The 13,723-nt window shown below is 37.6% G+C and overlaps 1 protein-coding gene and 1 long non-coding RNA gene across 2 annotated transcripts in view; one reads left to right on the top strand and one right to left on the bottom strand.

Moving 5' to 3' along the window:
- ANO3 (anoctamin 3) overlaps positions 1-13,723 on the top strand; it is a 471,431-nt gene that overhangs the window by 85,869 nt on the left and 371,839 nt on the right. The window lies entirely within an intron of this gene.
- Positions 11,164-13,564, bottom strand: LOC129484312 (uncharacterized). The gene is made up of 3 exons (XR_008658408.1): positions 13,517-13,564; positions 12,889-13,106; positions 11,164-11,719 (listed from the first exon to the last, which is right to left on the bottom strand). It is a non-coding gene; the product is annotated as an uncharacterized lncRNA (long non-coding RNA).

Raw genomic sequence — 13,723 nt, 5'->3', positions numbered from 1 at the left:
GCATTATATTTAGAAGAAATGGAATCTGGATTTGTTCTTAAGCTGACATATTTAGATTCATGCTGCTAAAATGAAATACAATTTACTGAAAAATGTTTTCTTACTTAATAGGAATGGCCAAATCCACTAAAAAGAAGAGAAAATAAAGACATATTTCATTTTTATGCTACAGTATTTCATGGCTACACTCTCACTAGAGTGAAATATGATTCTTTAGAGAAATCTAAAAAAATCTACAATAATGTTTCCAGGATTTCTATTTACTTTATTTTTGGTAGCCATGAGGTGCCTGACCTTCTTTTGACTAAATGCTGAAGCCCATAGTTTATAAAATCCTGCAAACACATCTGTAATTCAAAGCAATCCATTAAAATGGATTTTTCCCCCAAAGGGAAAAACCATGAGGAAGTCCTCATCCCTCCTTTGAGGATGGAGGCAGGAGTTAATGCTGTTTTCTAAAGTCATACTGTAGGTCAGAGTTTAGCTTTTCACCTGCGTAACTCTGGAGGTAAGATCTCAGGACATAGGGTGAACGTTCTAGAGCAGCAGATTTCAAGGTGGTGTTGAAGTGCTTTCTGGCATCTAGTCCAGTAACCAAGGACTAATATACAGTGAGAGAATTAATACAAGAAACCACATCAATGTTTGAAGATTTTCCTTTCTTGTCTCCTTTTTAGCTAAAGAACTTTAAGTAAATAATCTTGCTTTTAATTCTCGTTTGGTTGCTTTCTAAATATGTGACTTTAAATGAGTCACTTAACCTCTCTGAAGCTGTATTCACTGTCATTTGTTCAAGGGAATAACAATATCATCTTCATTGGTTTGGGGAAGATTAAAATACAGTAATATACACAAAATGTGTACTAGAGTTTGCGGCCAAATATGGGTGTTCTGCACAAGGGAGGCCTTGCTTGCTTGATGAAAGTATGTGCATTTGCATATCAGCAAACAGATAACCCTTGGCTGCACTTTGGAGCCTGGCCCAAGTTTCATATCCATTCCTGACCCATTTTTCATATCGGTATCCCAAAAGATACCATACTTATTTGTCCTCAAATATTGTTGCATACGAGAAGAGTCACCTAAGGCTCTTGTGAAAAATGCAGATGCCTAAACTCTACCTTAAAGGGACATGGATGAAACTGGAAAACATCATTCTCAGTAAACTATCGCAAGGACAAAAAAACAAACACTGCATGTTCTCACTCATAGGTGGGAATTGAACAATGAGAACTCATGGACACAGGAAGGGGAACATCACACTCCGGGGACTGTTGTGGGGTTGGGGGAGGGGGGAGGGGGGAGGGGGGAGGGGGGAGGGGGGGAGGGGGAGGGGGAGGGGGAGGGGGAGGGGGGAGGGGGGAGGGGGGAGGGGGGAGGGGGGAGGGGGGAGGGGGGAGGGGGAGGGGGAGGGGGGAGGGGGGAGGGGGGAGGGGCAGGGGGGAGGGGGGAGGGACGGACAGCATTAGGAGATATACCTAATGCTAAATGACGAGTTAATGGGTGCAGGAAATCAATATGGCACATGGATACATATGTAACAAACCTGCACATTGTGCACATGTACCCTAAAACCTAAAGTATAATAAAAAAAAAAGAAAGAAAAACCAAAAAAAAAAAAAAATTCTGATTAGGAAGATCTGGGAAAGAACTCAGGAATTAAAATTTTGGCAACTATCCCCAGGTGAGTCTGAAGCAGGTGGCCCATCAGACCCCCTTCGAGAAACTCTGGCTTCATTTTTATAGGCAAATTTGATATGTGTATAACTCTTTGCTCTTTCCAAAAACACCAACACTTTAAGTGAAATGAGGCTAACTGCATACAGGCTGTCTTAGGATGGTCATGCTTGTGTTCAAATAGGGATCCGTTTCTAAACAAATAAACTTCCATAAAATGGATATTCCCTAAGGAGTTATACTTCAGCAGATTAGCCATGATTCTCAGTTAAAACAGCATCACCCACTTTGTTCTATTTCTGTTAGGAATACACTAGGTTAGAGCATGCTTTCAAAGGCCAATTCAATGCGTTTGAAATATGCTCCTATCTCTTTCACGTAAAAATAAAATTGGTTAACCTTACTCCTACCTCCCTCTAAAGGTCATCTCCATCAAAATGATATCCTTCACCTCTCTGGTTTTCATTACTTTTGGGCTTTGATGGGTCTAATTGGTCAGCGTGACTTAAAAGGGACTCAAATGATATTTCACCTCTGTCACTTGAGAGACTGACCTCTCCTTTTGCAGTAATGGGCTCTTTGTAACCTCCTCTGAGGTCACCTTAGTTGCTTAAATGTGGTCTGATTTAAAGCAGCTGTGTGGTATCTGATCGCAGCACGCGGTAAGCTTGCCGTCTAGTGGCTGCCATTCATATTGCACTGCAGGAATTTGGTTCTACCTTCATTTACTTGGGGGCAGGGGTAATTCAAGTCAGAAATAAATCCATCCATATAAAAAAGTAGATATCTCTCTATTTCACAAAATAACATTATCTTTCATGTGATTTTTTTTCCTAGTAACTATTTTTGATGAACTTAAATGAGTAACATTTTAATAAAAATAAGCAGTTGTAAGTAATGCATTGTGTGTGTGTGTTTAGTAAAAGGCTAAACATTATATTTTTCGTTATATAAATAAAGGAGAAAACAATTTGGAAGGAAAAGATAGAATTGTCCACGCTACATCAAAACTTTAGCATAGATGGATCATGATATATATTAAAGAATTTCTTTTGATTCCCAGGATGTCTGAATTCTCATCTTGTCATCTAACCTCCCTATTAAGAATCCTTAAGTGGATCCTAATGGCAATAAGTTAATGTATAAATCCTTAACACAATGTAAATAAAACTTTCGCAATTTGTCTCTCAAAATCTTTTTTAGTTTTTTGCTGCTCCTTCATTTTGAATCCTGAGATTCTAGCCAAATTGAACCACACTAAAGTCATATCTGTTCATAACTACATGCTTTCACATAGGCTGTTCCTTCTGCTTGAAATGCCTTTTTTCCTTTTTCTTTCTGTTCTCTTTAGAGACTTGTCCAAATAGATAATAATTTTTTCTTGGCTTAACATCATCTTTCTGTAAAACTTTCAAGATTATTTCTTTTTCCTACTTGTACCTTGAACTTCATACTACATCATCTCCGGACTGTGAGTTTTGGACAATCTTCTTAAAGTGTGTTAGTTTGCCTGTGATCTAAAAAATACCCAGTAAAGATATCTTTATGAGTAAAAGATGGGTTTAATATATAAAGAAGATGTATTGCATTTCCAAGCGTAAATTGGTGGACACACACTGAGCTTAATTCAATATATGGTTTTCCTTGTAAGACATTTTGGTGGTGTCTGCTATTTTCACAGCCCAGCATCCACTCTCCATCATTTTAGTAATGACTATTGGTCCTGTCAGTCTAGTAACGACTCCCAGATTCTCCTTCTCTGCTTCTGTGTGCACCTGTGTGCTTCTGGTGCTGCTGACTTCACTCAATTCTGCTGTCATTACCGACGCACAGTTTAGATCTGGCTAATCAGAGCATCACATTCTTCTGGCATTGGCAATTAACTCTAGGATGAACAGCATGAAGACCCTTGCTCATTTTCCTTGGAAAGAGACTCACACTTTTCCACCCACCTATTAATCTTGAAAATTGTGAGGAATGGGACTGCTACCACTCTCTTGCTTCCCTATTAAACCAGTATTAGGATAACGGATCAGAGAGGCAGACAAATTGGGGTTTTAGTGGTGTTGAGAATATAAAGTAATGACTCATTAAAGAATATTTTGGAATGTGATCTAATTAAGACTGGGTTTTTAAAATTTTTTATGGAGTGCAGAGTCATATGTATCCCTCAGGCCTTACTGTTTACTGTTTATTTTCACTTACCTACGCTTAAGCTGGGAGCCACCAATAGACAGCTCTCTAGAGATGGCACAGATCATGACCAATTTGAACCTCAGATGTGCTAATTTTGAGACATTACATTTTGCACTGGTGTTTCAAAATTCTACAGTGGATAAAACTTCAAATACAAACTACTAAATTTCCTAAGTTTCAGGTTAATATACTCTATTATCTGTCTTTCCTCTATCACTTTCCCACCTCTCTATTGGGGTTCTCTGCACGTCTTAAGCACATTATTTGTATTTGAAATTTTGTCTCAGTCTTCTTCTGAGGGAACCTAAACTAGACTAAATGTCTGTGTGTGTGTATGTGTGTGTGGGTATGTATGTTGTATGTTGGGATTTTTATACTACGATTCTTTTATAATAGAAGTTGTTATGTAGACATCTTTACCTTTCTAACTTTATGCTCCAGTACTTACAGATCACCCTACATGGCCTTCAGTGGCGAGGTCAGGGAAGTTCCAGTGTCCTGAAAAGAGGCAATTTTGAATGCAAGATAGATTGAATGTGAGAGAGACTAGAAGCAAGAAAGAATATCTGGTGACCACTCCAATAATCCAGGAGACAGAAAATGAATGTATCTTCCCTAGAGTCTGTGAAGCTTTTTTCTTATGGATCCCTATCTCAACTAGTTCCCTTCAAGTTTTCAGAGATCAGGTCTGGAAACAGAGAAACTGAACATTCTTCACAATCTTACCTGTTAGATTTATTATTTTATAATATTAGAAATAATATTCCAACACAAATAGTACATACAAATAGATTCCTTAACAGATTTCTGCCTCTTTGAATTGCTTTGCTATTGTTGTTTTCAAGTACATGAAGTGAAAGATTGTCCTATGGATACATAATTGTAAGGAACTTTGCAAATCATGTATATGAAAAAGATTTCATATGCAGAATAAAGAATTCCTACAATTCAACAACAAAAAGACAAACAACCTTATTAAAATGGGCAAAGGATTTGAATAGATATTTCTGCAAAGGAGTGTACAAATAGTCAAGAAGCACATAGAAAGATATTTAAAATCATTTGTTTTTTTGCACATTTCTGTGAGCTCTGTTTCAAGTCAAATCAAGATAGCCTTGCAAGTAGGGTCTTCAGGGACTTGCAAGTGGGGTCTCCCAGGGAACCAGAAAACTGGATAAATAGTGACAACTGGGAATGAGGCTTTAAAGGGGCCCCAATCTCATTCTGTGTCCATCCGGCAACTTCAAGACTCCTTATTTTCACTGTGATTGTAGGCTGCTTTACTTTAAGCTTACTACAGACCTAAACAGAATAGGATGGGAGTAGAATAAGTCAAAATACCCAATACTTGCCGTTATTAATGAATTAAGCCATTTTTCTTCAATAACTCTCTCTGGATTAGTGTAAATCTTTGGTTCATTTCCAGATTTCTGAAAAAAAAATGACACTGATGATGCTTGTCAGTTTTCTCACTGCTTTAATGAAAAATAGTTTTCAGGGGTTCTTATGCCACAATTTTTGATGATGATCTTCTCCAATTGTTAACTCTTTCACAACCATAGTATAATTTCAAAACCAGGACAATGGCATTGGTGCCATATGTGTGTATAATCCATGTCATTTTACCACATGTGCCGAGTTGTGCAACTACTACTGAATTCAAGATAAAGGATTATTACATCACTACAAAGAGTTGTCTTGTGTCACCTCTTTTTATTGTCATATCTACCACGCTAGCCTTCACTATTCCTAAATCCTGGTGTATTAGGGTTCTCTAGCGGGACAGAACTAATAGGATGGATGTACATGTAAAGGGGAGTTTATTAAGGCATATTGACTCACATGATCACAAGGTGATATCCCACGGTAGGCCATCTACAAGCTGAAGAGCAAGGAAGCCAGTCTGAGTCCCAAAGCTGAAGAACTTGGAGTCTGATATTCAAGGGCAGGAAGCATCTAGCACAGGGGAAACATGTAGGCAGGAACACTAAACAAGTCTAGTCTTCTCACGTTCTTCTGCCTGCTTTTATTCTGGCCACATTGGCAGCTGATTTGATGGTTCCCACCCAGATTGGCGGGTGAGGGGTCTGCCTTTCCCATTCCACTGACTCAAATGTTAATCTCCTTTGGCAACACCCTCACAGACACACCCAGGAACAGTACTTTGCATCCTTCAATCCAATCAAGTTGACACTCAATATTTACCATCACACCCAGTAAGCATGAATTTGTTCTAAAATCAGTCACCTGTTAGAAGAGTTCCCTGTCTCCCAGGAAGGGTGCCACCTTAGTATTCCTGCTATACTTTGTTATTGACAGGGAGCAGCCATAAGGCCTCTGCACAAAAGCAGTAATAGATTTTACAGCACAGCAATTGGGAAGCTGGTCATGCATGCTCCTGGGAGCCAGAGATCCGACAGGCTCATTCTCAGGGCTGCCAAAATCAGTAAGAACATGAATAATGTCTGTCTCTATCATTGTTTTATCCCCTGCATTGGCACATAGAAGTGCCGATAGTTTACTAGATACCAAACACCATTAAAAGTGCTTTTCATATAGTGTCTCACTTAATTCTTGTTATAACCCTGTGAAATAATTAACATTAATATCTTTACTTTGCAGATGAAGAAATAAAGATATAGAAAGGCTAAGTAATTTGTCCAAAATCATACAGATCATAAATGACAGTCATATTGGCTTCAGAATGTGTAGTATTAATATATATAATCTTATAATTGGCACTCAATTTCTGTTCAAGAAATGAATGACTGAAAGAATGAAGAGGAAATAACCATTTCCTAATCATATTCATGTTTGAAAGAGCATTTCCGAACCACTCTGAACTCTTCGTGAGAATAGAAAAATTCTGACTAAAATAATGAGATAGGCCTAGAGGGACCCTACTCCTAAATTTTTACTAGCTAAGAACCTGTCCAAACTCCACCTCAGATGACTTGAGGGAGAGGTTCCTCTTCACACTTAAACTAAAATTAACAAAAAAAACTCTTCTCATCTGAGTTAATTACGCAAAATAAATTTTGACCCCACCCTAGGAATTTCCAGTTGTGGAAGTAGGAGTCAGCAAAACATTTTTATTCTTATGTATACACTCTAACAGGTACAGGTGCAATTAAATAAAAATATTTTGTCAGGAAAGCATGAAATATTTATGCTTATTTAAAGATTATATAAAATCCTAAAGCCCAAGACCTTGGTTATATGCTGATAAGTTCCTGAAAGTACTGCTTGAAGAGACATATCTTTGCCCATTGTCCTTCTGCAACTATAGCAAGTTAAGGTTGAAAACATTCAGGCAAATGTCTTCAAGAAGCTCCTCATCAAGGGGAACATCACACTCTGGGGACTGTTGTGGGGTTGGGGGAGGGGGGAGGGACAGCATTAGGAGATATATCTAATGCTAAATGACGAGTTAATGGGTGCAGGAAATCAACATGGCACATGGATACGTATGTAACAAACCTGCACATTGTGCACATGTACCCTAAAACCTAAAGTATAATAATAAAAAGAAAAAAAAAAGAAGCTCCTCATCTCTTTTGGAATATTTTTGCCCCAACCCAGCACATGTGCATATGAAGACATGTAGTCCATCTATACAACCATGTGGATTAGTCATAATTCAGATCCTCCCAGGCCAAAGCAAAAACATGAAAACCATTACTTTGCACCAACACATTGTCTATTCTTGGAATACTAGCAGCAGGGACCTATGAAGCAGGGCTTGGGGTTCCATTATTTGGGCTGTCAATAGAGCTTGTTTTTCCTAAATTTTACTTACACCATTAGCCTGCTTCAGAGGGTGTTAGACAAAAATTTCTGAAACTCATTGTTTTTACTTGAAAATGTAGTTGATGATGCTGTTCATATCATTATGGAATGTTTTCCGCATCAGCTACCAAAGAAAAGCATATATCTAAAGTCCAGAAATAAATCTGAACTGTGCTTTTCATAAACAAACAGGTTTTCATTTTTGGGTTTTTTTTTATAATAGATTATCTAATTCATGTGTCTGAATTTATCTCTTATTGTTGGTTGTTAGGAAACTCAGACATAAACTCCTATGAACTTCTAATAAAATTAGATGAAGTCATAGCCTGCATTCTGCATATTAGTTTAACTTTTAGATTGATCTTTTTCCAATAATATTTTCTTTTATTCCATTTCTTCTTGGCTTTGGAAAATATTATTATGTATATTTACTCCTTCCTGTAAAAGATAAGTTATATTTTTTTAATTAAGAAATTGAATTTGAATCCACTACTGTTGGAATTGTGTAGGCCACTTTGTGTCATTTTTAAAAAGCTCATTAACATAACTAAAAAGAAAACAAAAACAAGAATATATCTCCGGTGTATCCAGTTGAAAACAATACTTAGTCTGTATCATCTTAACCAAGCATCAGGGAAGATTCAGGTTTCATGAAGCCTCAGTAGTCTTAAATTTGGGGACATTTTTGGATAAAAAGAATACAAAATTATAAATATAGAATTAAAAAGTGAATGACGAAATAAAAGAAATTATATATTTGTCAATGGCCATAAAACCCATAAACATCATTCAAAAAATCCAGAAAGATAACATGAGGTATGTGTCTTAAGTAACTGCCTATCACAATTCTATAATTATTTTTCTTACATTTAGACTACATATTCCTTGAGTCTTTATTTGAATGCATTTTAATAACATTTTCTACAGAAAAAAATTGAAAGACAAATCATTGCTTCATCTAAAATGCTTGATGAACTTTTTTACATTATTATAATTTTTAAATTTTTGTTTTGCTTCATAACTTATTAGTATTGCCATATACATTTTTCAGATTACTGTCAAATATAGAAAGTCTTCTTTCAATTTCCTTTCTTATACAAGGTATATGATGTCATTGCCTGTCACATTTTCTTGTGTAGGAGCTACTCTCTAATCCTCTTTGAATTAATGTCACATTCACCAGTCTGTTAGCATAACCATATCTTACCAAAATAGTGAGCATTTTTTCTGTTCTTAGAAGGTCCAGGGGAATCGAGTGTTTATTTGCTTCACTGTAAATCTGCTCTCCAAGCCTGGGAAGACAAACCACAGTATTGGTTAATTATGTAAAACATTTAACAGTCAGTATAACATGAAGAGTAGCTCATAATCACGACCAGAACTGAGAACTAGTAGAGCACATACTTTGCTGGAAGGAGAAAAAGATTGTCACTTAGCGAGATTTCTCACTTAGTAAGTGCCTACTCAGGCCAACGTGTGCGGAGTAATTTTATAAAAATGAATCAATCTATTTAACTATTCAATAGAGACTTTAAAACACCAACTTTTCAGGGTACTAGAAATCTAATGGTTAACAAGACAGACTTGATGCCTTAAATTCTAATGGAGGAGACAGATAATAAGCCACCAAACATATAACTGCAAATTGTAACGAGTGCCCTGATGGGAACCAGTGGGATGCTATGAAAAGGGAAATTGAGAGGTGGGAGACCAAATTTAGACAGGGAAATCTGTAAAGGTTATTTAAGCTGACACCTGCAAGATGCACCAGAACAAGACACATGAAAAATGAGAAAAGCAGTTAGGAGTCCTGAGACTTGCAGTATTTGACCCATGTGGGGGAACTGTGCTGGGGCGGGTGTGTAGGTGGGTGGTATGGCGTGAGGAGGGAAGCACAGGCAGCTCCCAGATAACTGCAGGCCTTGGAGGACAGGGCCAGAAGTGCTGTAAGTGCAGTGGGAAGCAATTGAAGGTTTGGACCCGAGGCTGACATGACACAGCTTTCATTCAGTCTACTGCATGCAGCATGAAGCTAATGAAAACAAGAGAAGGAAGCAGAGGGCAGCTTGGACTTATTCTAATAATATAGGCAAGAGGTGATGGTGGTTTGGGCCAGATGATTAGGTGCCCATATGGAGTGGAGTGGCATAGAAAAAAACACGAATTCCTAATGAGTTGAACGGGAGGCAAAGTAAGGGAGAAAGAGGATTCAAATTTGATTCCTGCATGCTGCACACTTTTACTGGTGTGGAGATCAACTGGAAGTGGGGAATAGATTTTATTTAATCCTTACAGCAACTCTGTGAGGTGAGTGTTTTTGTACTCATTATATGTATATGAAATCAGAGAATGAGAGAGTTTTTTTTTTTTTTTTTTGAGACGGAGTCTCGCTCTGTCACCCAGGCTGAAGTGCAGTGGCGCATGAGAGAGCTTTTAACTTCCCGCGGGTCTCTCAATTCAGAAGTGGAAGAATCTAAATCAATAGTTTCCTGGATTTATTGCTTTAAGAAATGCACATTTTGGGCCGGGCACGGTGGCTCACGCCTGTAATCCCAGCAATTTGGGAGTCCGAGACGTGCGGATCAAGAGGTCAGGAGATCCAGACCATCCTGGCTAACACGGTGAAACCCCCTCTCTACTAAAAAAAAAATACAAAAAAATGTAGCCGGGCGTAGTGGCGGGCGCCTGTAGTCCCAGCTACTCGGGAGGCTGAGGCAGAAGATGACGTGAACCTGGGAGGCGGAGCTTGCAGTGAGCCGAGATCGCGCCACTGCACCCCAGCCTGGGCGACAGAGCGAGACTCCCTCTCAAAAGAAAAGAAAAACATGCACATTTTGAATACTCGTCTTTCTTCCTTTAAGTTTGTGGATATTTGGCATAGCTGATCTCTAAATATACTTGAATCAAGCCTGCAAATGTGGAACTATTTTGTTAGAACCTCCTTTACTTCGAAATTTCCACTAGGGGGAGCTACCACTATGTGGTTTATTTACTGTGTACTTTTTTTTTTTTTTTTTTTTTAATAATTATGATAAGGTTAGTATTTACTGGTCACCCACAAACTTAATCTTAATAAAGTTCACTTTGTTATCTTTTAGAAAATAGTAATGCATATTTTGTAAAAGAACCTGAAGTCTTAACCAAAAACTTTAGGAGTAAGAAAATATAGGAAGAAAAAGAAACTCACAATTTGCATAATGGCAACAAAGCATCTAAATTAAACTGTGATGGAAAAAGAATCTAAAAATAAAGCAAGACATGCTGTATGAAATTTGAAAGATGTCATTGTTATCAAGATTTATAAAATTATCTTGGTTCTGTCTTATTTGTTGTGCATTCTTATTCTTATTTTAAATGAATATTTAATACATATTTAAGAACAATTAAAGATTACCTTATAAACATGGTCCCTGAATCTCTGTTTCTTATAAAGGAATACATTATGAGAGACAAATATTTTCACCCATGGGGAGTTTCAGGAGCACGTGGAGCCTTACGGGATAAGTATATTCATTTAATAAATAGCACAAAATAAGCATAATCATAATGTCAACAACAACAATAATAATAGCAACCAACTGGGCACCAGCTGCTGTGCCATCACTCAACATGTAGAATCGTATGTAATCATTCCAATTATATTCGAAATGTTGGTTTCAGATACAATGATGGGGCTGACCTGGGTGTCCCTTCCCTTTGTCATGTGCTGACTCATGAAATGCGTTAGGACAGAAGCAGCATTGCAGCAGTTTTCCATTCACGCCATGAAAAGGTATGAATGATAAAGGCATCCCTCAAAGTGGAATCCCTAAGGTATCAGTAAGTGAAACGTGTTTCTAATTTGGGGTTGCCTTTCCCCGGGGATCTTACACACAAGGTGTTGTGAGTTATTAAAGGTCCTCAGATTTCATGTCTTGCCTCCTGACATCAGATAAAGTGGCAAATGACACTTTTTGAATCAGCATTGTCCCATCATAACAGATGGCCGTTAGCTCAGTCTACAGGGAATCAGCTTATTGTCTTCCATATGAAAATAAGCAGGTCAGCATTCTAAATCCTGAAATGACAACGGAAAAATAGTTCATAGGACTCTGAAAACAGCACGTGAAATAATCAAAGGGTAGGGGGGAACTTTCTTAACCACAAAATATTTGTATTCAGTATGCCTTAACATTTCTTTGATTTAGAGCACACGAAATAAATAGTTGTATTTTGATACGAAGGCCTGGGGCTTGTCAATATTTAGCTTAGGGGTCTGAATTCTGGCTGCACAGCAAAATCATTCTGGAAAAATGTTTAAATTTCAGATGCTCAGCATCCAGTTAAGTCAGAATTATTTTATTTGAAACCCAGGCATTCATCATTTTTTAAGTTTCCCCCGTGATTCTAATGTGTGGTATTTCTAATGTATGACCAATTGTGTAATAATTGCACAGTAATTTTATAATCCATTTCCCAAACTTTCATGTGATAGTAATTGCCTCGGGATCTTGTTAAAATACAGGTGAAGATTCAGTAGGTCTGGGGCAAAGCCTGAGTGTCTGCATTTCTAACACGCTCCCAGAAGATGGCGATATAGCTGCTGACATACCGCTCAGTAATTGGCAATGCGGGTGGGCTTTGGTCTCCATACAAGATAGACACAAAGCTCCTCAAATGCAGGGGTTCTTTCTGTTCATTTGCTGATCGTTATTGTTACTGGATGGTACAGAAGCTCTTGGAATGTTAAAACAAACAGGGCTTAGCTCCAACCTATCTTTTTAGAGTCGTTAGCTTTGCACCACAACCTTCTAAAGACTCTCTGCTTAATCTGTTTTCTTTATTGAACTCTGGGCCAACAGACATTCAGATTTTTGCAGGAAGGAGTTTATAAACTAACAAAGTGTTATAAATCAATGGAAGCACAAGATTGTGCCTTTACATTACCTGCCCAATTATTGTGTCACTAGTTATTATAAGTACAATTAGGTTCGTGGATATTTGACATGCTTTTCTACCAAGTCAGAAACTGTGGGGCAGGAGAAAGCCGGACTGATAGAGTGACTAATATATTCTGTTAAACTAGACTATCTGCACCACCAAAGCAGAGCCCGGTCTGTCCTGAACATTATTGCATGTTCCTAGCACAATACGTAATACACAATTAATAAATATGCTATGAGCTTTGAATACTGTATTTAATTTAGTCCTTCATATAATGATGACTAACATGTATTGAATGCTTACCATGTGCCAAGCAGTGGTCTAAGTACCTTACATCTGTTTATTGATTCATTTACTATTTATAACAACCCAGTAAAGCAGATGACAATCTCCATTTTAGAGATATAGGAAGTGAAGCACAGAGAGGTCAAGTGATTTATCCAAGTTCACACAGTCATTAAGCAATAGAAACAGACATTAAATCCACTCTGGTTCCAGAGTCTGTGATCTTCAGCAGTATCCTGCTAATGTTCATAACAAAAATATATGATAAGTACTATTATAACGTCACTCATTTACAGGTGAGGAAACAAACGCACAGAGACTCTAAGCAACTTACCCAAAGTCACGTAGATAATAATCGATGAAACCAGGATTTAAACCCAGGAAGATTCAAATCCAGGTTATAAATCCAGAGCCTTTGTTCTTCACCACTAATTTATAGTTTCTCAATTAGCCTGTTAGTTAGAAACCACTTACTAGGTGTGAAAAGAGCCCTGAAAAAATGTAAGTGCCATAATCAAATATCAAACTGGAATTAATAGCAGAGGATGAGTTGAAACTCACATTTATTTTCTTTAAATTCTAAGTTCCTCTTCTCCTGGCTTTTGAAACCAATAGAGAACTTTGTCAAATAATAGAAAATGCTTACCTCCAAAGAGCCTCATGAGAATCTTCTGTGAATTTAATTTCTCTTCTACATTCTTCTCCAGGTATATTATGGGTTGTTCACACTGTAGAGGGTAGACTAATGTCAAAAAATTAATCATATGATTCTGAAAGGCACATAATAACACTCCTTCCTCTGGAAAATCAGAACGTCTGCTAGGCCAGGAGGCTAAGTTAGGAATCAGGGTAG

The sequence above is a fragment of the Symphalangus syndactylus genome, chromosome 6, assembly GCF_028878055.3.
Source record: "Symphalangus syndactylus isolate Jambi chromosome 6, NHGRI_mSymSyn1-v2.1_pri, whole genome shotgun sequence".
Lineage (NCBI taxonomy): Eukaryota > Metazoa > Chordata > Mammalia > Primates > Hylobatidae > Symphalangus > Symphalangus syndactylus.
Note: the sequence above shows the minus strand (reverse complement) of the source record. Positions and strands in the feature narration are given on the sequence as shown.